The following is a 24,152-nucleotide window of genomic DNA, read 5'->3' as shown; positions in this document are numbered from 1 at the left end:
TGGAAAGAAAATGCTGCAGGATTTATTATTATATTAGAGTGTGAGGAGGTGCATCGTATTATCACATGATTGATATCATCAGTGATGTGATCAGTGATGTCAAATGAGATGTCATCAGTGATGTCATCAGTGATGTCATCAGTGATGCCATCAGTGATGTCATCAGTGATGTCACTGACCATGTCATGAATGATGTAATATGTGACATCATCAGCAGTGGATTGCGGGTGCGCGAAATATAGTTAGTACAACTAACTATATAGGAGCAATTTCAATGGTTTTTTAAATGCTAATTCCTAACTATATAAGGCCTGAAACCTATGGTTTTTTATGTGAATTTGCAAGGTTTTTAACTCCCTAGCGCTTCTCAGGGGGTCCCAGAAGGACCACCAAGTGCAAACAATTTTTTTTTCTTTTTTAAATCGTGGGGTACGCGTACGGTACGCGTACCGTGCGCGTACCCCGCGATTTTTTTTTTCCCTTGGGGGTCCTTTTGGGACCCCCTGAGAAGGGCTAGAGGGTTGGGGGGTCTCTACCCTGCCCCCTTTTCGTGTTTTCCACTCTTGTTTTGGGCTCTCTTGTGCCTCAGTTCTCCTGAAAAACAAGATGGTGGCCAACACTTCCTGGTTTGGACAGTTTGGAATCTTGACAGTCGACTGCCAGCCAATCAGAAACTCGCTCGCGCACGTAAGGGTACGCGCACGTACGTGTACGGTACGCGTACATATAGATCTATAATTTGCTCAAATTCAATTTTCTCAACAACTACTGGAGGGATTTTTACCAAACATAGCAAAGTCACATCTGCATACCAGGCCCTACCATTTTGCCAAGTTTGGTGTAATTCCGTTCAGCCGTTCCGGCTGTAGCCATGTCTAAAGGTCCCATAGAAAATGCCATTTTAAAAATTTCAAATTCAATTTTCCCAAGAACTACTGGAGGGATTTCACCAAACATAGCAAAGGCACATCTGCATACCAGACCCTACCATTTTGCCAAGTTTGATGTAATTCCATTCAGCCGTTCGGGCTGTAGCCGTGTCTAAAGGTCCCTATGGAAATTAACATGGGGAAAACATGTTTTGGGACCCTCCTTTCGGCCCCCGCTTGACGAATCCCCCCCGAAACTTTCAGGGAAGGAGCGGAGCGGAGCTGGCCATAATTCTGGAAAATTACACACAGATTCCTCAATCGGCGCCAAAGTTATTCCCAATAGAATGTTGAGCGCATATAGATATATAATTTGCTCAAATTCAAATTCTCAACAACAACTGGAGGGATTTTCACCCAATATAGAGAAGGCCCTACTGCATACCTGTCCCTACCATTTTGCCAAGTTTGGTGTAATTCCGTTCAGCCGTTCCCTTCTTCACTCCTTAGCCATACGCGTTTCTGACATCTTGTGTCCTTGATCACTGGCTGCAGACTAAGAAACGGCAGTCATGTGGAACAGCTGTGGATATGCACCAAGTCCTGCCCCAGTGGGCGTGTGCCAGATAGCCTTCTGGTACTTGCGGTTCCCTCAATAACAACACAGTGGGTGCTGCCGTGTCTCGCTGCTAAAACAATCTCAAAACCCCAGTGGGTGGATAAAAAAGGGGAAAGGCTGCTCACTTTGCCGTTCACGTACAGCAAATTTGGCCTCTCTGTCCTTCTCGGCGTCCCGTTCTTTACGTCGCCTCAGGGCCGCATGTTTAATTCAGCGGGGTGTCTTCGCGACCAAGGCAGGCCGCTAATATAAATCCAAAGTATGCCCTGCATAGTTCGGGTTTCGGGCAGTTCGCTCTATTGCAGCGTTTCCGCCTCCCTTCAGCGCTTGTTTGTTGAAGCTCTTCGTTTTTAATGACCCGTTTTGTCTGCTAGGTTAATTTTTTTGTTAGGCACTTATTCCCTGTTTTTAAATCTGTGGCCTCGCATACTCGCACTGCTGACATTCTAACCTGCATTTAAAAGATAAAAACTCACCGCACTTGCGGGTCCTTGCCCCTGACTCGTGGCGGCCATATTGAGTTGAGTGTTCCTTCGCGCGCTCTAGTCCTACTTCTATTTTGCTAGGCGGGCATAAAGGTAGGCAATTTCGGGCAGTTCGCTCTATTGCAGCGTTTCCGCCTCCCTTCAGCGCTTGTTTGTTGAAGCTCTTCGTTTTTAATGACCCGTTTTGTCTGCTAGGTTAATTTTTTTTGTTAGGCACTTATTCCCTGTTTTTAAATCTGTGGCCTCTCATACTCGCACTGCTGACATTCTAACCTGCATTTAAAAGATAAAAACTCACCGCACTTGCGGGTCCTTGCCCCTGACTCGTGGCGGCCATATTGAGTTGAGTGTTCCTTCGCGCGCTCTAGTCCTACTTCTATTTTGCTAGGCGGGCATAAAGGTAGGCAATTTCGGGCAGTTCGCTCTATTGCAGCGTTTCCGCCTCCCTTCAGCGCTTGTTTGTTGAAGCTCTTCGTTTTGAATGACCCGTTTTGTCTGCTAGGTTAATTTTTTTGTTAGTCACTTATTCCCTGTTTTTAAATCTGTGGCCTCGCATACTCGCACTGCTGACATTCTAACCTGCATTTAAAAGATAAAAACTCACCGCACTTGCGGTTCCTTGCCCCTGACTCGTGGCGGCCATATTGAGTTGAGTGTTCCTTCGCGCGCTCTAGTCCTACTTCTATTTTGCTAGGCGGGCATAAAGGCAGCCATGCTGACGCGCAGCGGCCACGCGCAGCGGGGACGCCACACTGACGCCGGAGTTACGCCAGAGTTCAGCCCGTCTGCGCCCGTCCGCGCTGAGGACGGGCTGCGGGCTGGCTTGGACTCTAAACTACCTCCTTTCCGCGCGGCTGATACCAGGTATTCAAGGTCAGATTTTATGGCACTTAGACCTGCCTCTCTGCCCTGCTTTCGCCGCTATTCACCTGAGGGGATCCTGCACTCCTACAGATGCAGGGTGTGTACGGCCCCTCTCGATTTCTCCTGCATTGGCACTGTAACTCCTCATTTTTCGTCCACACTACCTGATGCGCCTATAAGATTGGGCTTCCTGGTTAACGCTCGTTCGCTCATCAAGCATAACATCGCCTTCCACGATTTTGTGGATGAGCGACAGCCAGACTGGGTGCTAATGCTAATTCCTAACTATAACAAGTGTAAAACCTATGGTTTTTTTAGGTGAATTTCAAAGGTGTTTTAAAAGCTAGTTCCGTACTATAACGAGTTTGTAACCTACGATTTTTAAAGTGAATTATTACGTTTTTTTAATAGCTGTTTTTTATAAATATTAATTATATTTTTATTTTTTATAAAAACATTTTTTTTTTCTAAAATAAAATTTTCAATGTATTTTTCCAGGTTTTTTTTTTTTACCATTTTACCTCGGAGCGCTCAGGGTGCGCGCACCCGTAAACGCACCCGTACACGTAGCGAGAGCGCTATATCGGCATGGGAAAAAAAATATAAGTATGTATTTAAAGTAAATAATAATGCAAGACATTCAGTGGCATACTTATAAAAGTAGTATTTTTGATTTTAAATAACCGTATTTTAACTTTAAACGCATTTCCTGAAATCTAACAAAACGTCATTCAGGCGCGCCGTGTAAGCGCCCCCGGAAGCGCCTACATACGTGCCGCGTAAGCGCTCCCGGAAGCGCTCTGGTGCACGCAGCGTAAGCGCGTCAAGTCATGTGACCTTAAAATAACACTTTTCATTGGTAGTTAACAGTTTTTTTTTTTTACAACTAATGAAAACCCCACCCATTTCCTTCACTACCTCTTTCACTTTGAAGAGAGCAAGACCTGTTTCCTTTCTCTCCTGTTAAATTGTTTTGAAAGAATGGCTGCAAGACCACCAAGCAGCAGTGATGACTCTGATGAGTTTCTTCATGAGGACCCTCCTCAACCAAAAACGAAGGAGCACTTCATCTGGAAGTTTTTTAGCATTTCAGAAGGGGAGAAGAAGGTAAATGCTCCTAAGGCGGAATGTAAAATATGCCACACTATTCTTTCTCGTGGTGACCGCACAAAAAAATATAGTATCTGAAAGAAACAGGTTAGTATTAGATTCCTTACCTTAGAATAACCCCAGGCGTCAGTCTGGATCCGGAAACTTTTGCGTAGCAGTACCCCTGCGCGTCGGTAGGCGTCGTCTGCAGGCGTCCCCTGCGGCTCCGCATCGTCGGCGTCGTGCGCCGTGTTGACGTCGCTGGAGTATATAGACGCCGCCTCCGCGCGCTGACGTCAGTTCTTCTTTTTTCCGCGCCAGTTAGCGCAGATCCGAAGAGCAGTACTCCGGTCTTTTGACCAAGGTTTTTTGATTACTCTAACTCTTTAGGTGCCGGTAGGATGCCCGGTTTTAAAAATTGTGACGGGTGCGACCGCCTGATGTCGGTCACCGACCACCATCGACTCTGCCTCCGGTGCCTGGGCGCGGACCACGACGTCGAGTCCTGCGTCGACTGCCGGGCCTTTACGAGTAAGGCTAGGCGGGAGCGGTCCCGCAAGCTGCTCGAGCTCCGGATGTCGGCCCCGCGTCGAGAGCGGTCCCGGTCCGGCCGGAGGTCGAGGGAGCGGTCGCGGAGTCGCCACGAGCGCTCCGGAAGTCGTCACCATTCCTCCGGTTCCTCAGGTAAGCGACACAAGAAGTCGGGGCGTCGTCATCGCACCCCCGACGCTCGCGCGATGCGGCCGGGGGTTCGGGTGGCCCCACCCCCGCGGCTCCGCGTGGGTCGCCGACGTTGCCTGCTCCATACCCGCCGGTCCCTGGGCAAGGCGCGTCGCGTGAGGAGGTAGAGGAGTTCCTCATGGCCATGAGGGCGCTGTCTCCTCCGACGGGGCCTACGGCGCCTGCGGGCCCGGTGGTCCCGTCCGGGGGCCCGAGCGGTTCGGGTGCTCCTGCCCCAGCGCCGTCGGGTGCTCCGGCCCCGACGCCGCCGTCGGCTCCGGCCCCGGCGCCGCTGGGCCCTTCAGGGTCGTCGCCGGCTGGTCAACCGGCCTCTCCGGCACCGATTCCATCGGGGCAACCCGTGGTGCCGCCTCCGCGCGGCGCCAGGGCTCCGGCGCCGGCTCCGGGCGGCGCCACCCCCATTCCCTCTCCAATTCCGGACGCGGAGTCGGACTGGCGTCGTCCGACGCCGAGTCCGGCGCCGATGGGGCCCATTGACCCCGAGGAGCCGGTCTACATCGTTGAATCCGAGTATGGTGATGATGAAGATTATGGAGAGGCTTGGGAGGGGTCTGAGGACCCTCTGTCACGCGAGTGTCAGTACGACGTGGACTGGACAGGTGACTTGGGTGATGCCAGTGGTCTGGACGAATCTCCTAACCCTGGTTTTGTCTCGCCTCCCACTGTGGCGTCGGAGGCTGGGGCTGCTTATTCTGTGGTGCTGATGAGGGCTGCCAAGGCCTTGAGCCTTGAGCTCCCCATCGCAAAAGTGAAGCCTAACATCCTCACCGAGGTCTTCAAACCGCAGTCATGCCCACAGGAGCCTCTGCTGCCGTTTAATGAAGCCTTGACGGACGTTCTGTTGGGCACGTGGTCCAGGCCCGCTTCAGGTTCGCCTGTTGATAGGAACGTTGCCAGGCGCCACCGTCCGTGTTCGGACGACCCCAAGTTCCTGTCCACCCATCCCACCCCTGAGAGTCTGGTGATCCAGGCCTCAACTTTCCAATCCGCGTTCCCGTCGGCCCCGCCCGACCGGGAATCTAAGAGGTACGACCAGTATGGCAAAAAGGTCTTCTCGTCCCTGAGTCTGGGACTGCGGTCTTGCAACACCGCATGCCTCTTGGGCCGCTACACCCACTCTCTGTGGGATACGGTCGCGGAGTGTCTGCCGCAATGCCTGCAGGAGGTACGGGACAAGCTCGACCAGGCTATGGTTGAAGGCCGAGACGCGGCGAGGTATTCCATCAGGTGTGGTCTTGATAAGACCGACTCGCTGGGCAGAGCGATGTCCACGACGGTGGCGATTCGTCGCCACGCCTGGCTGAGATCCGCCAATTTTTCGATGGATGTCCAAAATGCCTTGATGGACATGCCGTTCGATGGCAGTCGCCTGTTTGGCGACAAAGCGGACAACGCGCTTGAGCGCTTCAAGGACTCCAGGGTCACGGCCAAGTCCTTGGGTCTCTAGACCCAGCGCCAGCAAACGGGTTTGTTTCGCTCCTTTCGTGGCCACGGAAGGGGCGGTCCCACACGTGCTGCCAGCCACGCACCGCAGAACACTTCTCAACGCGGTGGCGGCCGTGGATTCTGCCGTGGTGGCGGTCGGGGACAGCGGCGAGGTCAGGCCACACCTCCCCCCGCAGCAGCCTCCAAATCCTCCTAGTCCGAGCTTTCAGGCCCATGTGACGCCAGTGGGTGGCAGGGTTCGCCATCACCACTCCCGCTGGCGCACTATCACATCGGACAGGTGGGTGCTGCAGCTCGTCCGAAGCGGCTACTCCCTCCCCTTCGAGACCACTCCTCCAGCCATGCCACCGCAGAACCACCGTGTGTCGGGGGACCACTTGACACTTCTGCAGGAGGAAGTTACGGCCCTCTTGGCCAAAGGGGCCATCGAGCGCGTTCCTGGGCCAGAAGTAGGGTGTGGTTGCTATTCCCACTACTTTCTGGTACCCAAGAAGGACAAGGGGGGCCTGCGTCCTATCTTGGATCTACGGAACGTCAACGGCTTCCTCCGGAAGGAGAAGTTCAAGATGTTGACTTTGGCTCAGGTCTTGGCTGCTCTAGACCCGCTAGACTGGATGGTAGCGTTGGACTTGCAGGATGCGTATTTTCACATCCCCGTCCTGCCGGCCCACCGGCGTTACCTGCGGTTCACGGTAGGCCACGAGCACTTTCAGTTTATCGTGCTCCCATTCGGCCTTACCAGCGCCCCACGGGTGTTCACGAAAGTGATGGCGGTGGTCGCAGCTCATCTGCGCCGGTTAGGGGTTTCAGTCTTCCCCTACCTCGACGACTGGTTGTTGAAGGCGGGCTCGCCCCAGACAGTCGTCCACCACCTTCCGATGACGGCAGACCTCCTGCTCGAGCTGGGGTTTTCCATCAACGTGCCGAAATCACACCTGTGTCCCTCTCAAAAACTCCTTTTCATCGGACCGGTTCTCGACTCGGCGCAGTTTCGGGTTTATCCTCCGGAACGGCGGGTCCGGGATATTCAGGCTCTGATTCCCATCTTTCAGCTGTTATCCCGGGTCTCGGTCAGGTTGACGCTGCGGCTTCTGGGACTGATGGCCTCCTGCATCCTTCTGGTGCATCACGCCAGGTGGCGGATGCGGGCTCTGCAGTGGGACCTGAAGTTTCAGTGGGCCCAGCATCAGGGCAACCTATCCGACCATGTCCTGATCTCGGAGGGCACTGCGAGATAGTTGCAGTGGTGGCTTACGGACCGCGATTGGGTCAGAGGCAGATCCCTCTCCCTTCCCCAACCGGAGCACGTAGTTGTGACGGACGCGTCCCTCCAGGGCTGGGGAGTCCACTTGGGAGAGGCGGAGATCAGAGGCATCTGGTCTCCGGCGGAGTCCCGGCTCCATATCAACATGTTGGAGCTGCGGGCGATTCGCCTAGCACTGAAGGCATTCCTCCCCTTTGTCAACGGGAGTGTGGTGCAGGTGTTCACGGACAACACCACCGCCATGTGGTACTGCAACAAGCAGGGCGGAGTGGGGTCGTGGACCCTTTGCCAGGAGGCTCTGCGCCTCTGGCAATGGCTGGAACGTCAGGGCGTGACTCTGACGGTTCAACACCTGGCAGGTTCTCTGAACGCCTGGGCGGACGAACTCAGCCGTCTGTGCTCGGTGGATCACGAATGGCGTCTGAACTCGGACGTGGCGAAAGGCCTCTTTCTGCAATGGGGAGAGCCTTGGTTAGATCTATTCGCCACAGAAGAGAACGCGCAATGTCATCAGTTCTGCGCGTTGGAGTTTCCAAGACGGCACTCGCTCGGCGACGCCTTTCGGCGCGAGTGAAGTTGCGGTCTATTGTACGCCTTTCCGCCTATACCACTTCTGCCCAGAGTGCTGAAGAAGATCAGGCGCGACCGGGCCCAAGTTATCCTTGTGGCTCCGGACTGGGCTCGAAGGTACTGGTATCCCGAGCTACTCAGCATGTCAGTCGGTCCCTCGATCCGCCTGCCCCTTCAGGAGGACCTTCTGTCGCAGCAGCAGGGGACGGTCCTCCACCCAAACCTGTCCAGTCTCCACCTCCATGCTTGGAGATTGAGCGGCGACAGTTGAGGCCATTTGACTTGCCTCCTGAAGTCTGTGATGTGATTCTGGCAGCCAGGCGTCCCTCCACAAAGTCGGTATACACCTGCCGGTGGAACAGATTTGTGGCATGGTGCACAGCAAAGGCTGTGGATCCCCTTTCTGCCCCTCTCTCCGAGGTTCTCCTCTTTCTTCTCTCTCTTGCCCAGCAGGGCTCTGCTCTGGGCACTATCAAGGGCTACCTTTCGGCCCTTTCCGCCTTCTTAAGGCTACCTGATCAGCCATCTTTGTTCAAGTCCCCTATTGAACAAGATTCTTGAAGGGCATCACGCACATGTATCCACCTGTTCCGTTCGTGATGCCTCAGTGGGACTTGAACCTGGTTCTGACTTTCTTGATGTGCGCTCCCTTTGAGCCGCTTCATTCCTGTCCTCTCCGTCTTCTGACTTTAAAGACGGCCTTCCTGGTTGCCATCACCTCTGCCAGGAGAGTGAGTGAGCGAGCTCCAGGCTCTTTCTGTGAAACCTCCTTTCTTGTCCATTCATCCAGACAAGGTGGTTCTTAGAACTAGACCTTCTTTCCTGCCCAAAGTAGTTTCTGCTTTTCACATCGGGCAGTCCATCACCTTACCCTCCTTCTTCCCGCCTCCGCATCCTTCAAAAGATGAAGAGCGGCTCCATCGTCTGGACCCAAAACGTGCACTTTCATTTTATATGGATCGCACACGCCAGTTCCGGGTGGATGACCAACTGTTTGTTGGCTACGTGGGTGAGAAGAAGGGACGGGCGGTACAGAAACGAACCATTTCTCGATGGGTCGTCCTGTGCATCAAAGCATGCTACTCTTTGGCTCGGAAGGAGCCTCCTGTTGGGCTGAGGGCCCATTCCACTCGGGCCACGGCGGCTACTACTGCCCTGGGCCGGGGAGTCCCTTTGCAGGACATTTGCCAGGAGGCTACATGGGCCTCGCTGCACACCTTTGCGAGGCATTACTGCCTGGACAGTCAAGTCCGGAGGGACGGCTTCTTTGGCCGTTCGGTCCTCCAGGATTTTCTGGTGTAGGATTGTATTGGTTCGCAGACCCACCACCGGGGTTGGTATTGCTGGGGTATCTATTCTAAGGTAAGGAATCTAATACTAACCTGTTTCTTTCAGATGAACAAGTTACTTACCTTCGGTAACGATATATCTGTAAGAAACAGTAGTTAGTATTAGATTCCTTACCGCCCCACCCATCCTCCCCGTTCTGCGAACTGATACCTAGGGTTAAGGACATCCCTTTCAGGGCCCTAGTTTCACATGGCACCAGTGTTGGTTCTCACATGGCTCTGCGTGTTCTGGCGCGGAAAAGCTGTGTGCAAAGAACTGACGTCAGCGCGCGGAGGCGGCGTCTATATACTCCAGCGACGTCATCATGGCGCACGACGCCGACGACGCGGAGCCGCAGGGGACGCCTGCAGACGACGCCTACCGACGCGCAGGGGTACTGCTACGCAAAGGTTTCCGGATCCAGACTGACGCCTGGGGTTATTCTAAGGTAAGGAATCTAATACTAACTACTGTTTCTTACAGATATATCGTTACCGAAGGTAAGTAACTTGTTCTTTGGGAACTCCACCATTATCAGACATGTGCAAAGAAGGCACCTTCAGAACTATGCCCGGGAGAGTGTCAGGGACCTGGCACGGAATCCACCAAGAGATGACGCTTCGACCTCCACCGGAGGAGCAACATCATCGGGTAGAGGAAGATCAGTGGAGTTGATCCCAAACATTCAGCCTGTTTTTACGGACATTACAATTAGGTGTAAGCAGTGTGACGAACTGCTTTGTTATGGGGAGCAGAGCATTCTATTAATTGTTCGTAAAAGGGAAGAACACCGCTGCCCTCCCCAGCCCTAATTTTTCCCCTTTTTTTTGCTCCTGTTGAGCAGTTTGGCATTCCCTATTTTTGTTTTTGTTCTGAAAAAAATACCAACAGTATTTAAAAACGTTCGGAAAAAGTGAAAAAAAAATCCTAAAAAAGAAGAAAAACAGTTCTTTTTAGAACTACCTCCAATTCTCCAAAAAGATCTATGTTCTTTACAAATTCTGAAAGAGTGAGTGAAGTGGAGTACAGTGAGAGAGGAAAGGAAAATGAGTGAGAGAGCAAAGAAAGGGACGAGAGGGGAAGGGAAGTGAAGTAAGGGAACTGAAAGAAGGTGAGTGTGGGAGGTGAGTGAGGGGGAAGGGGAGTGAACATGGGGAATGAGGATAAGTGAGGAAAGCGGAGTAAGGGAACGGGGGTGAGGAAGGGTAAGATAAGAGCAGTGAGGTTGAGGAAAGAGTGGTGATAGAGAGTGGATAAAGGCAAGTGAGCGTGAGACAAGGGGAGTGAGGAGACAGAGAAAGTGAAGGAAAGAGTGAGAGAAGAGGACTGAGTGAGGGAGCAAAGAAAGATAAGTGAGGGAGTGTAGGTGAGTTATAGGGAGTAAGTGTGACGGAAGAGGAGTGAGAGAGTGAGGGGACGGAGGTAGTGAAGCTAAGAGAGAGGGAGTGAGGGAAGGAGAATGAGGATATGACAGGACAGAGGTAGTGAGAGAGTGAGTGAAGTGCAGTAAGGTGAGTAAGGTAAGGGGAATGAGTGAGTGAGCGAAGGAAGGGAAGAGAGGGGAAGAGGACTGAAGCATAGGTACTAAGAGAAGGTGAGTGGGGATGAAAGTAAAGGGAAAAGGAGAGAAAGATATGGAATGAGGGGTAGTGAGGGAACCAGACTAAGAGAATGGGAGTGAAAGAACGGCAGAGAGCATGAGTAAAGAGGGATGAAAGAGGGTGGATAAAAGTGAGTGAGGGTAAGACAAAGGGAGTGAGGAAGTGAGGGGATAGAGGTACTGAAGGAAAGAGTGACAGAAAGGGACTGAGTGAGGGAGCAAAGAAAGATAAGTGAGGGAGTGTGGCTGAGTTATAGGGAGTGAGCGTAACAGAAGAGGACATAGAGAATGGGGGTAACAGAGAGAGAGTGAGAGAAGGGGAGTGAGTAAGTAAGAGGACAGAGGGATTGAGAGAAGGAGTTACTGAAGTGGAGTAAGGAGAGTAACAGAAGGGAAAAGAGTGAAGGAGCGAAGGAAGAGAGAGGAAGGGAAGTAAAACAGGAGATCTGAAAGAAAGTGAGTGTGGGAGTATGGCTGAGTTATAGGGAGTGAGCGTGACAGAAGAGGAGTGAGAGACTAAGAGGACGGAGAGAATGAGGCTAACAGAGAGAGAATGAGGGAAGGGGAGTGTAGAAGTAAGAGGATAAAGGGAATTAGAGATGGAGTTAGTGGAGTAAGTAGAGTAAGGGTAGGGAAAAGAGTGAAGGAGTGAAGGAAGGGAAGAGAGAGGAAGGAAAGTAAAGGAGAATGTCTGAAAGAAGGTGAGTGTGGGATGCGAGTGACGAAAAGGGGAGTAAACGTGGGGATTGAGAATAAGTGAGGGAAGCACAGTAGGGCAACGGGGGTGTGGGTAGGTGAGAGAAGAGTAGTGAGGTTAAGGAAAAGAGTGTTGAGAAAGTAAATTTTGTACGTCAAACTTACCTTATAAGTAATGTAAACTTAATTACGTATTTTCAGTAAATTTAATATCTGTGAAAGAGAAAAAAAAATACGTTATAATATTTATAATATATATTTTACAATACAAGAGACAAAGCAGGAGATTAAGTCATAAAAAGGTAGTAAAAATCCTTTATGCATCTACCACACCCTGACCTCATAATTGTGCACTGTGGTGGCAATGACCTGGGCACTTTGACTGGGGTAGGTCTGGAAATGCTTTTGAAGGACATCTTTGGGCAATTGATGTCACTTGTTCCAAAAACTGCCTTGGTATTTTCTGATATATGCCAAAGGCAAAAATTGAACTAGTCCAACCAATTGAGAAAGCAAGGAAACGTGAATAAATCTGTTTCTGCTTTCCTCAGAGACTATGGTATGGGTTCCATATACCACAACAACTTGCGTTACAACATGCAAGGCATCTATAGGAGAGATGGTGTACATTTTACAGATGAGGGGAAATAGAGTCTTCCTCTTGAATTTGAGACCCTGCATTGGTACCTACTTGTAGGTACAAAAAACACACACATAACACAACAGCTCTTTTCAGAGCTACCGTACGTCTAAGCACTCTAAATTATTTTTTTACTATCATTTTTTACACTGTTTTTCCCTGTGGTGCGCTCAGGGTGCGCGTACCGGGAAGCGCACATGGGAACGCACCCAGCGCTTACCCCGTGAAATTTAAAAAAAAAAAAAATAGTTTTTGGGACCTTTAGGGTCCTTCTAGGCCCCCCTCAGAAAACCTAGGGGGTCAGTGGGTGTCTACCCTGCCCCCTTTTATTCATTTCCCCCTTTTTATTTTCACCTCTTGTGTCTCGATTCTACCGAGACACAAGATGGCGGACTCTCCAGACTGTTTAGAATGTTGACAGACATCCGAGAGCCAATCCGCTTTCCTCTCGCGCACTCACGTAGCGCGCCGGGTGCGCTCCCCGGTACGCGTACCGGTGAGCGCTCGGTGCGCGCCTATAGATATATGTGTGTTTTTGAAGTTAATTTTTGAAAAAACCACTGTAGCAGTTTTCACCAAATATAGCAAAGGCACTTCTGCGTACCAGTCCCTACAATTTTGAAAAGTTTGGTGTAATTCTGTTAAGCGGTTCGGGTTGTAGCCTTGTCAATTCGCCCTATGGAAATTAACATGGGGAAAACGCGTTTTGCGACCCCCCTTTTTTCTTGGCCCCCACTTCACGAATCCCCCCGAAACTTTCAGGGAAGGAGCGGAGCGGAGCTGGCCTAAATTTTGGAAAATTACACGCAAATTCCTCAACCGGCGCCAAAGTTATTCCCAATAGAATGTTGCGGATTTCCTATGGTAGCTAGGTCCTAACTATAACTACCTACTGGCGACCGCCAGTAGGTAATATGTGTATATATATATATATATATATATATATATATATATATATATATATATATATATATATATATATATATATATTCACTGAAAAAACCATAGGTTATAGACCATATATAGTTAGGAATTAGCATTTAAAAAACCTTATTTTACTCACACAAAACCATTGAAATTCCATATATAGTTAGTTGCACTAACTATATATCGCGCACCCGCAATCCACATGTCACATATTACATCATTCATGACATGGTCAGTGACATCACTGATGACATCACTGATGACATCTCAAATGACATCACTGATGACATCACTGATGACAACATCCAGTGACTGTATGTTTCTGTAAAGTTAAAATATGTCTTACATATTGAAGAATGAGTGGATGTATAAGTGTCTGGATGAAGGATTTAGTAGGTGCGTGACTGACTGTATGAGTGAGTGATTAAATGTGTCTCACTGAATGCATGGGTTAGTGACTAAACTGTCTTAATTTGTGCATCATTATGTCTGTTGTGATGTAACTGCTGCATGTGTTGATCATTAGCTATACGAGAGGCTATATGTGTTATTAATTGGTTGCCCAAGTATTTCTATGGGAGATTGAGTTTGTGTGGGGGTGGCTGGAAGGTGTGTGACTCTGTGCATAGATGTGTGAGCAGTTTATTCACTAGGTGTATGAGTTCAAGAGTGCATGTGGAAACAGCTACATGGGCAGTTGACTGTGTGCATGAGTGTATTGATGAGTGAATGGATATCTCAATGCTACATGTCATAGTAAGTACATATGTAAAACACAGTACATGTGAGAGTTGGCATATATAAATAACTGTGCATGAGAGCCACTGAATGAGTGAGTGGTTGTATCGATCATTGTGAACTTGTATCAGGGATTGTATAAGAGAGTAAATATGTGTTAGTATATGTTTCAATAAGTAAGGTGTGTATAACTGTATAGTTGAAGAAATGGAGGTGAGATTGTTTCTTTGCATGACTGACTGGGTGTGTGAGTAACTCCATGGATGAGTGGCAGTGTGTGAGTGTCTGTATACACTGAGTGTATCTAAGGTTATATTAGAGTCTGAAGAGGTTTATCGTATTAGCACAAGAATGATGTCAAATGAGACGTCATCAGTGATGTCATCAGTGATGTCATTTGAGATGTCATCAGTGATGTCATTAGTGATGTCACTGACCATGTCATGAATGATGTAATATGTGACATGATCAGCAGTGGATTGCGGGTGCGCGATATATAGTTAGTGCAACTAACTATATATGGAATTTCAATGGTTTTGTGTGAGTAAAATAAGGTTTTTTAAATGCTAATTCCTAACTATATATGGTCTATAACCTATGGTTTTTTCAGTGAATTTTCAAGGTTTTGTAAATGCTAATTCCTAACTATATATGGTCTATAACCTATGGTTTTTTCAGTGAATTTCAATGGTTTTTTAATAGCAAATATCATAAGCTGTCGAATGTCAAGTACGTGGTAAGTAAAAACATTTTCGTGTTTATGCACACTGATCTGCTTTGAATGCTGCCCCCCACCCCTCATTTCTATTAGGAGTACTCTCTCTTTGCAGATAGTGAAGGGTAGTTAACGCAGGCCTTTGCCCCCGTTGTAATCCGTCGTGCCTGCTTCTCTCTCCATTTGATTGATTGTTCTCTTTGGTTCATTCTCTATTTACAAACAAGCACAGAGTCGCAATACTCTGTTTAGTCTTTGCAGATAGCGAAAAATCGTGTAAAAAAACAAAAGGAATCGAGCAAAATCAGTAGGCCACTAATGGGATCTCTTTTTGACCTCCCTAAAATAGAAACATTAGGAACAACCTGTTGATAATACCAATGTGTATGTACATAAGCGGCGTTCATTTGTGTTCACAGTACCCCTTGTTGATTGTTTGAATCGACCATTGAATTGTTCGAAGTTGGTTCTCTTAAGAATCTTCTCTGCCTGCAAACGAGGAAGAATAGGAATATTCTCTCTCCCTTTGCAGATAGTGAAGGGTAGGTAACGCAAGCCTTTAACACGTCGTGCCTATTTCGTTCCTCATTGATTGATTGTTTCCCCAAACATTGACTGTTTGGGAATTGGTTCTTTTTGGAGGTATTCCCTGTTTGCAAATATACGTAGGAAAATCTTTGCAAATAGTGAAAGGGTACGTAATGCGGACCTTTCTCCCCCATTGTAATCTGTCATGCCTATCTACTCCCCACTGATTGATGCACCTGTTTCACCCGGACCATTTACTAGAGATACGTCATCTGGCCCGACCAGAGAGCACCCCTAGTGAAAAGGACATATGCAATAATAACGAAGTGATCACTGTATCCTGTTAACAGAAACTTTAGCATGAAACAACCTGGAAAGAAAAGAATAGGAAAACGAAAATCAGTAGGCCACTGATGAACATGAACTTTTATTAAACAACGAACAAAGAAACGATAACGTAATGATAAAACCTATTAATGTCCTCGAAACAAGAAAACGTTAGAAATATGCCAGTGGTGAGAGACCAGAAAAACAGTAAGAGAAACCAAATCACCCCTCGCTGTCCCACCGCCTGCCACGCCAATAAAATCGATAGACTAGGGAAAATGCAAGTCAGTAGAACATCCGCCCCCACTCTGGAAACTTCCAAGGTGGGGCAGGGTTGCGGCTACGCCCAGCCGGGAGCAGCCCATATAAGGCGGGTCCTGCTGCCACGCCTCGGCCAGGAGATCCTAACGTAGGGTGTAGCCGGAGGAGAGGCCGAGGCCAGCGGGACCCGGCCAGGGGATTGCCTTTACAACGCTGAAGAGTTGCAGGGGGGGGAATGTCTCCTCGACCCTCCCCTCTCTCTCCCAGTCCGGCCGCGGTGGCCCTTGAGAGTTTCAGGTAGTCCCGCCACATGCTCTTCCGGTCCGGCCACCAACGGTCGGGGGGCCGAGGCCGACGGGATCCGGCTGCAGCCGATAAACCAAGGAACCCGTTCATGGGGCCAGAGCCAGGGGCGTCCGGCCGACATCCACCGGAAGCACGGCCCAAAGACGGACGGGACATTTTTTCTTTTCTCCTTCGTAATAGCAGCGGCAACACGCCAGGCACCACTTCTTTCTTCAAAAATGGCTTTGACAACACTGGGGGGGATGTCTTGCACATGCCTCCGACCCCCCCCCCCCCGTCCTCATCGCCACCGGCCATAACAAATGTCAAGCGGGGCGCCGTGGGGTGCACTGGGAGGGAGAGACGGTGCGAACAGGCCTCTCCCGCCTCCTCAGGTGAAGGCTTCCCAGCTGCACCCTCAGCGCTCCAGGCGCCCCGAAAAGGGTTCGTCCACTGTGGCGATGCTGCAACGTCTCGCCCGGCAGGGTGGAGCCCGTCCGCTCATGTGACCCCGCGATCGCCGGTAGCTGCCGAACTCTCAAAATGGCGATCGACCTGGCAAGAGCGGGCCCAGCATGAAGAAATGGCCCGGTCACTGGTTGACTCCACCACCGTAGTCCTCCACGACCTTGAAGATTCTACAGGAGCCGCGGGAGTCTCCGACCCCCGATGGGGAATGACTGCCATGATCGCCCGTGGAGTGACGAAACTGTATCCGCGGGACGTCGGCGCTCCCATGCTGGCGCCAGCCTCACTTTGAATTACTAGAATCCTGCAGAACTCAGTTCCGGTGAAAGCACAGTGTGACCCGGTAGGAAAAATTGTTGCACCCCCTCCCCTTTTGAAGTGATAGTTCAAACCACCGATCCTTTCCTTTGCCCTTTTAACGGAACTTTGGACTGCCTCCCCCTCTTTTACATTTTCTAGAGAAAACAAAACATTAACCACTACATTACCATAGCAGTTGACACCAGAACTGTTTTCAAATTGAAAACCAACAACATCTTCAACAGAATCCTTTTTGTTTCTGCTGTGACCCTGCTACAGCACAGGCATTGTCCCCAGCAGTAATTCTGCAATGCCGGTAAGAATAGCTGTGGTGCCTACTGGACTCACTCACCCCACGCCGTTATTTGCTGGGCGGCAACTTACTAGACATCACTTTCGTGCCATCTAGATTTCAGCGCGTTCTGCTGCCTTGGAACTATTCGCACAACAGACTGCTACTGACGACCCACCCCCAGGCAACATCTTCTGAATTTTCATAATTTGAAAGAACTAGTAACATGTCCTCATCAGGAATTCAAAAGAAATTGCCACGGTCTCTTCGTTGTTTAAATGTTTTTACTGTTTTTGTTTTGTTGTATATATTTATATGTTATTAAAGTTTTATATTCCTACTACTTTGTTGGAGTGCTATATATTTTTAATGTGACACATAATTGTAAAAACTTTGATGTACAAAGAGTCATTCCTAGAATCTTCCGCTTCAGGCTCGGTCCCCTCCCCAATCACAATACAGGATGGTTTTCAGATAGTAGGAACACGTGTGGTGTGATGGATCTCATCGGGTGTGGGCCTTGATCTACTATAACTCCTTTGAAGAGGGGTGATTCTTTACAGCTGGAGCCATAAACTACATCTGCAGGACTAGCTGATAGCCTGGACAATCGGACACAGAGGAAGAGGAGTGTCAGAGGGTGCGGTAGTGAATAGGGCGAAAGGGAGGTGTCGGGCGGGCACAGAGTGTGATTCTCAGGGAAGAGCAGCGCAGATGGGGGGAGGTTTATTGCCCATGCATAAGACAGAGAGCGGGGGTGACCAGTGCCTGGGGAAGATGCTTGCGAGGGTGGGGAGCCATGCTACGAATCGACAGCGTGCAGAGAGTGGGTCTGGTCAAGGCATCTAAAATGGCTGCCGTGCACGACAAAAGTGTGGCATTTCAAAAAAGGCAAGATGGCGCAAACAATGTTTTTCAACACTTCCTCATTTCCTTCGAATCGAACGTTAACAGACGTTGGTGCATATTACCAAAGTTAAGCGATATTTATCGCTAACGATGCTTACCAACGAATTTTTTACCGCTAAGCATCGTCAGAAATTATCGAAGATAAACCTTGCTATTATCAAGGTTTATCGCAAATGCGATAAAAAACGGCCGCAATGCATGAATATCGCTAAAAAGTCAGCGATATTCATGCATTACCGAGCTAATGCTCTTAGCCATGTTATCCACCTCCCATTGGATAACATGGCTAAGAACTGCTCAGGGCAGGTGTTACTTTTTGGAGATATTCACGCTTAGCGCGAATATCTCCAAAAGTTGGTAATAGGAGATATATATCTTGCATGTTGTAATGCAAATTATTGTGGTATATGGAACTCATACCATAATCTCTCAGGAAAGCAGAAACTGATCCTTTTGGGACCGCCTGAGAAGGCCTAGGGGGTGAGGGGTACTCTACTTTGCCCCCTTTTCACGTTCCGAACTATTTTATTTTACTCTCTTCTGTAATTACACAAAATAGCAGCGATAAGATGCATCAGAGACACACAGTGAGAGAAAGGAGGCCGGAGATGAAGAAGAGATGTCAAATACACATTGGAGATAATATAGTGGGAGAAGGGAAGTAAATATGAGTAAACTTACCATGTAACATAAAAATGTTGCACTCTATACTATAAGTCTCATTTTATACTACAATCACTTCGCTACAACCTCATGAATTAAAAATAAAAATGAATAATGTCTCAAACAATTTTTGATTTCTAAATATAAATTTATTCTTCAGAATTTTCTAAATTTGAAAGAACTAGTAACATGTCCTCATCAGCAATTTCCTCTTCAATCATCTCATCTGGAATCTCCTCATTAAAAGTCTGCAATGATGATTCTTGTAACTCTATGGTCTCCAAACATTCGATAAATTCGCCATCAACAGATTGATCAAAAAAATAATTCAAGTCATCTCCTCCTTGTGACAATATTTCATTATTGGTGCTGTCAATTTCAATCAATGTAGTGGAATCATTCAAGTCATCTCCTCCTTGTGACAATATTTCATTATTGGTGCTGTCAATTTCAATCAATGTAGTGGAATCATTCAAGTCATCTCCTCGTGACAATATTTCATTATTGGTGCTCTCAATTTCAATCAATGTAGTGGAATCATTCAAGTCATCTCCTCCTTGTGACAATATTTCATTATTGGTGCTGTCAATTTCAATCAATCTAATGAAATCATACAAGTCATCTCATCCTTGTGACAATATTTCATTATTGGTGCTCTCAATTTCAATCAATGTAGTGGACAATGCAAAAGAAATTGCCACGGTCTCTTCATTGTGAGGCATTTTATTTTGAAATTGCTTGCTGTAAATTGCAGAAAAAAATAATCACTTTCATTTATCGTTTTTAGTAATACATAATATAAAACTAACTTTATCAAGTATTTAGTATAACAGAAGGACTGCAAATAAATAACAGAAAACATTTTTCAAATTATCTTCAAGTGTACAACATAGTTCCCCTTACAAATTAACAACTCACCTTTTTAAAAGTAGGAGAAGTGTTAGTACTGTGTAAATCAAACACCAGAAATTCACCACCAAAAATTCCTCACAAATGTACCTCAGACAGTAGTATCACAAAATGGCTGTGGTTTCCTCTCATTTGAGATATATACATAACCAATTACCTTTCATCACACACAAATACAAAACCAAAGTAACATTTTAATTGGTTCTAAATTTCAACACTTTCAAATGTGTTTTCCCCATGCAATTTTCCATAGGACATTTACATACGTCTACAGCCTGAATGGCTGAACGGAATTACACCAAACTTGGCAAAATGGTACATCAAACCTAAGAGGTCAGGAAGGATCTACTATGCCCCCTTATGGTCATTTGCCCCTTCGCTTTGGCCTCCTCTTGTCTCTCGATCCTACCGAGAGACAAGATGGCGGCCGCTACGGACTGTTTGTAATGTTGACAGACGCCGGAGAACCAATCAGCTTCGCAAAGCTCTGTAACGCGAAAAGTACGCGAAGCGGAGCGCTGTTACAGATATATATCTTTTTTTGAACGTTAATTTCTCAAAATCCACTGGAGCACATATATTGAGACCTAGCAAAGGCACATCGGGCTACCAGTCCCTAATATTTTGCCAAGTTTCGTGCAAATCCATTCAGCCGTTCGATTATTGACATTTAGATACGTCTACAGCCTGAATGGCTGAACGGAATTACACCAAACTTGGCAAAATGGTACATCAAACCTAAGAGGTCAGGGAGGATCTACTATGCCCCTTATGGTCATTTGCCCCTTCGCTTTGGCCTCCTCTTGTCTCTCGATCCTACCGAGAGACAAGATGGCGGCCGCTACGGACTGTTTGGAATGTTTACAGACGCCGGAGAACCAATCAGCTTCACTTCACAAAGCTCCGTTGCGCGAAAAGTACGCGAACTGGAGCGCTGCCCGGTCCGCTGTTACAGATATATATCTTTTTTTAAACGTTAATTTCTCAAAATCCACTGTAGCACATATATTGAGACCTACAAAAGGCACATCGGGCTACCAGTCCCTACAATTTTGCCAAGTTTCGTGCAAATCCATTCAGCCGTTCGGGCTAAAAGTGAGGCCAACCGCCCTATGGAAAACTCAATGTTAAAAACACGTTTTGGGACCCCCCTTTTTTCTTAACCCCCCCTGGACGAACCCCCCCCCCAATTTTCAGGGGCTGCTCAGAAACAAAATGTGCCATTTTCCTGAAAATTTCAGCCAATTCCGTCCACAAACGCCAAAGTTGTTAGACATAGAATTTTCAAAAATCCCATAGAGAAAAAATCCTAACTATATATACCTACTGGCGACCGATATATATATATATATATATATATATATATATATATATATATTACCTACTGGCGGTCGCCAGTAGGTATATATAGTTAGGATTTTTTCTCTATGGGTTTTTTGAAAATTCTATGTCTAATAACTTTGGCGTTTGTGGACGGAATTGGCTGAAATTTTCAGGAAAATGGCACATTTTGTTTCTGAGCAGCCCTTGAAAATTTGGGGGGGGTTCGTCCAGTGGGGGCTGAGAAAAAAGGGGGGTCCCAAAACGTGTTTTTAACATTGAGTTTTCCATAGGGCGGTTGGCCTCACTTTTAGCCCGAACGGCTGAATGGATTTGCACGAAACTTGGCAAAATTGTAGGGACTGGTAGCCCGATGTGCCTTTTGTAGGTCTCAATATATGTGCTCCAGTGGATTTTGAGAAATTAACGTTTAAAAAAAGATATATATCTGTAACAGCGGACCGGGCAGCGCTCTGGTTCGCGGACTTTTCGCGCAACGGAGCTTTGTGAAGCGAAGCTGATTGGTTCTCCGGCGTCTGTCAACATTCCAAACAGTCCGTAGCGGCCGCCATCTTGTCTCTCGGTAGGATCGAGAGACAAGAGGAGGCCGAAGCGAAGGGGCAAATGACCATAAGGGGGCATAGTACATTGTCGCTCACCCCCTAGGTTTGATGTGGAGGTTTTAAAAGGGCCCCGCGGGGCAAAAAAAAATAAAAATAATAATAATCGAACAGCTGAATGGATTTGCACGAAACTTGGCAAAATTGTAGGGACTGGTAGCCCGATGTGCCTTTGCTAGATCTCAATATATGTGCTCCAGTGGATTTTGAGAAATTAACGTTCAAAAAAAGGTATATATCTGTAACAGCGCACCGCTTTGCGTACTTTTCGCGTTACGGAGCTTTGCGAAGCGAAGCTGATTGGCTCTCCGGTGTCTGTAAACATTCCAAACAGTCCGTAGCGGCCGCCATCTTGTCTCTCGGTAGGATCGAACAGCTGAATGGATTTGCACGAAACTTGGCAAAATTGTAGGGACTGGTAGCCCGATGTGCCTTTGCTAGGTCTCAATATATGTGCTTCAGTGCATTTTGAGAAATTAACGTTCAGAAACAAGATATATATCTGTAACAGCGCTCCGCTTCGCGGAGATAAAATTATATGTGTATTACCTAGCTGTTGCTAACACCAGTTAGCGACGGCTAGTAGAATATAGCGACCATCTTGGGCCCCACTTTGCATGTGAGTGATATTTATCACTAATGACATGCAAAGTGGGCATGCCAAGATGTTAGCGACTGGAAACAGTCGCTAACATCGCTATCTCCTATTATCAACTTTTGGAAATATTCGAGATAAGCGCGAATATCTCCAAAAGCTACCACCTGCCCTGAGCAGTTCTTAGCCATGTTATCCAATGGGAGGTGGATAACATGGCTAAGAGCATTAGCTCGGTAATGCATGAATATCGCTGAGTTTTCAGCGATATTAATGCATTGCGGTCGTTTTTTATCGTATTTCCGATAAACCTTGATAATAGCAAGGTTTATCTGCGATAATTTCTGACGGTAAAAAAATCGTTGCTAAGCATCGTTAGGGATAAATATCGCTTAACTTTGGTAATATGCCCCAACGTCTGTTAACGTTCGATTCGAAGGAAATCAGGAAGTGTTGAAAAACATTGTCTGCGCCATCTTGTCTTTTTTCAAATGCCACACTTTTGTCGTGCACGGCAGCCATTTTAGATGCCTTGACCAGACCCACTCTGTGCACGCTGTCGATCCTTAGCATGGCTCCCCACCCTCGCAAGCATCTCCCCCAGGCAGTGGTCACCCCCGCTCTCTGTCTTATGCATGGGTAATAAACCTCCCCCCATCTGCGCTGCTCTTCCCTGAGAATCACACCCTGTGCCCGCCCGACACCTCCCTTTCGCCCTATTCACTACCGCACCCTCTGACACTCCTTTTCCTCTGTGTCCGATTGTCCAGGCTGGTCCTAGGGTATCAGCTAGCCCTGCAGATGTAGTTTATGGCCACAGCTGTAAAGAATCACCCCTCTTCAAAGGAGTTATAGTAGATCAAGGCCCACACTCGATGAGATCCGTCACAGCAGAAGCGTTGCTATTATCTGAAAACCATCCTGTATTGTGATTGGGGAGGGGACCGAGCCTGAAGCGGAAGATTCCAGGGATGACTCTTTGTACATCAAAGTTTTTACAATTATGTGTCACATTAAAAATATATAGCACTCCGACAAAGTAGTAAGATTATAAAACTTTAATAATTCATAAATATATACAAGAAAACAAAAATAGTAATAACATATAAACATTTTTAGGGAAAAACAACGAAGTAGCGGTCGGCTGTGCGAATAGTCCCAACGCAGCACAACGTCCAGATTTCCGGCGTGGGGCGTCGCGGGGGGTGGGTCATCAGTAGCAAACTGTTGTGCGAATAGTTCCAAGGCAGCAGAACGCGCTGAAATCTAGATGACACAAAAGTGATGTCTAGTAAGTTGCCACCCAGCAAATAACGGCACGGGGTGTCGCGGGGGGTGGGTCATCAGTAGCAAACTGTTGCGCGAATAGTTCCAAGGCAGCAGAACGATGGCACCAAGGTGATGTCCAGTAAGTTGCCGCACTGGTTTTGGTATCCTACAATGCTGCTCCGAATAACGGCGCGGGGCGCCCCGGGGGAGGCGGCGTGAACGGGCCTCTCCAGGTGGAGTGTCATCTGTTGTAGTGGGGCGCCCCTTTACCGTTTCAGTTGCCATTCCGTCCGTTTTTGGTCCACTGTGTCAAAAGCCGCAATTCAGCTGAGTTGCGCCCACTCTTGCGGTGCAGCGATAGGCGGCTGTCACAGGACTCTCAAAATGGCGGCAGGCTGTTTCCTTTTTGGGCCTGGTCCACTGAAATGGCCCTGGGACACCTTGGAAATCGGACGCTTGTCTGCTAGGTCTTGGACCCCATTCTCGAAAGCGTCCCCTCCGCCTTGAGAATTCATCAAAAGTTTTGGGGGCTCCGACTCCTGCAGGCTTCTGGTGGGGAGCGGCTGCCATGATTGCTCGCGGAATGACCACGACTGAGCTACGAGATGGTGGTGCTTTCATGCTGACGCCAGCTTCAGTCTGAAACATCCAGAAACAAGGTGGGGCTTTCATCGTTTGGGGAAAAAAAAAAGTTTTCATCCTATGAAAAGTGTTGTTTTTAGGTCACATGATCAAGCCTTCCATCATTAGGAAACCAAAAGTAAAATGAACCAATGAAAAGTTTTATAAACAAGTCACATGACCTGTTATGCGG

General features: G+C 48.0%; 1 protein-coding gene across 1 annotated transcript in view; it reads left to right on the top strand.

Annotated features, from left to right (window-relative positions):
- The window catches only part of CHD1 (chromodomain helicase DNA binding protein 1), a 1,592,763-nt gene that overhangs the window by 903,676 nt on the left and 664,935 nt on the right, over nt 1-24,152 (top strand). The gene's annotated exons all lie outside the window — the stretch shown is intronic.

Source organism: Lissotriton helveticus, chromosome 2_1 (assembly GCF_964261635.1).
Source record: "Lissotriton helveticus chromosome 2_1, aLisHel1.1, whole genome shotgun sequence".
NCBI lineage: Eukaryota > Metazoa > Chordata > Amphibia > Caudata > Salamandridae > Lissotriton > Lissotriton helveticus.
This window is presented reverse-complemented; position numbering and strand designations above follow the sequence as displayed.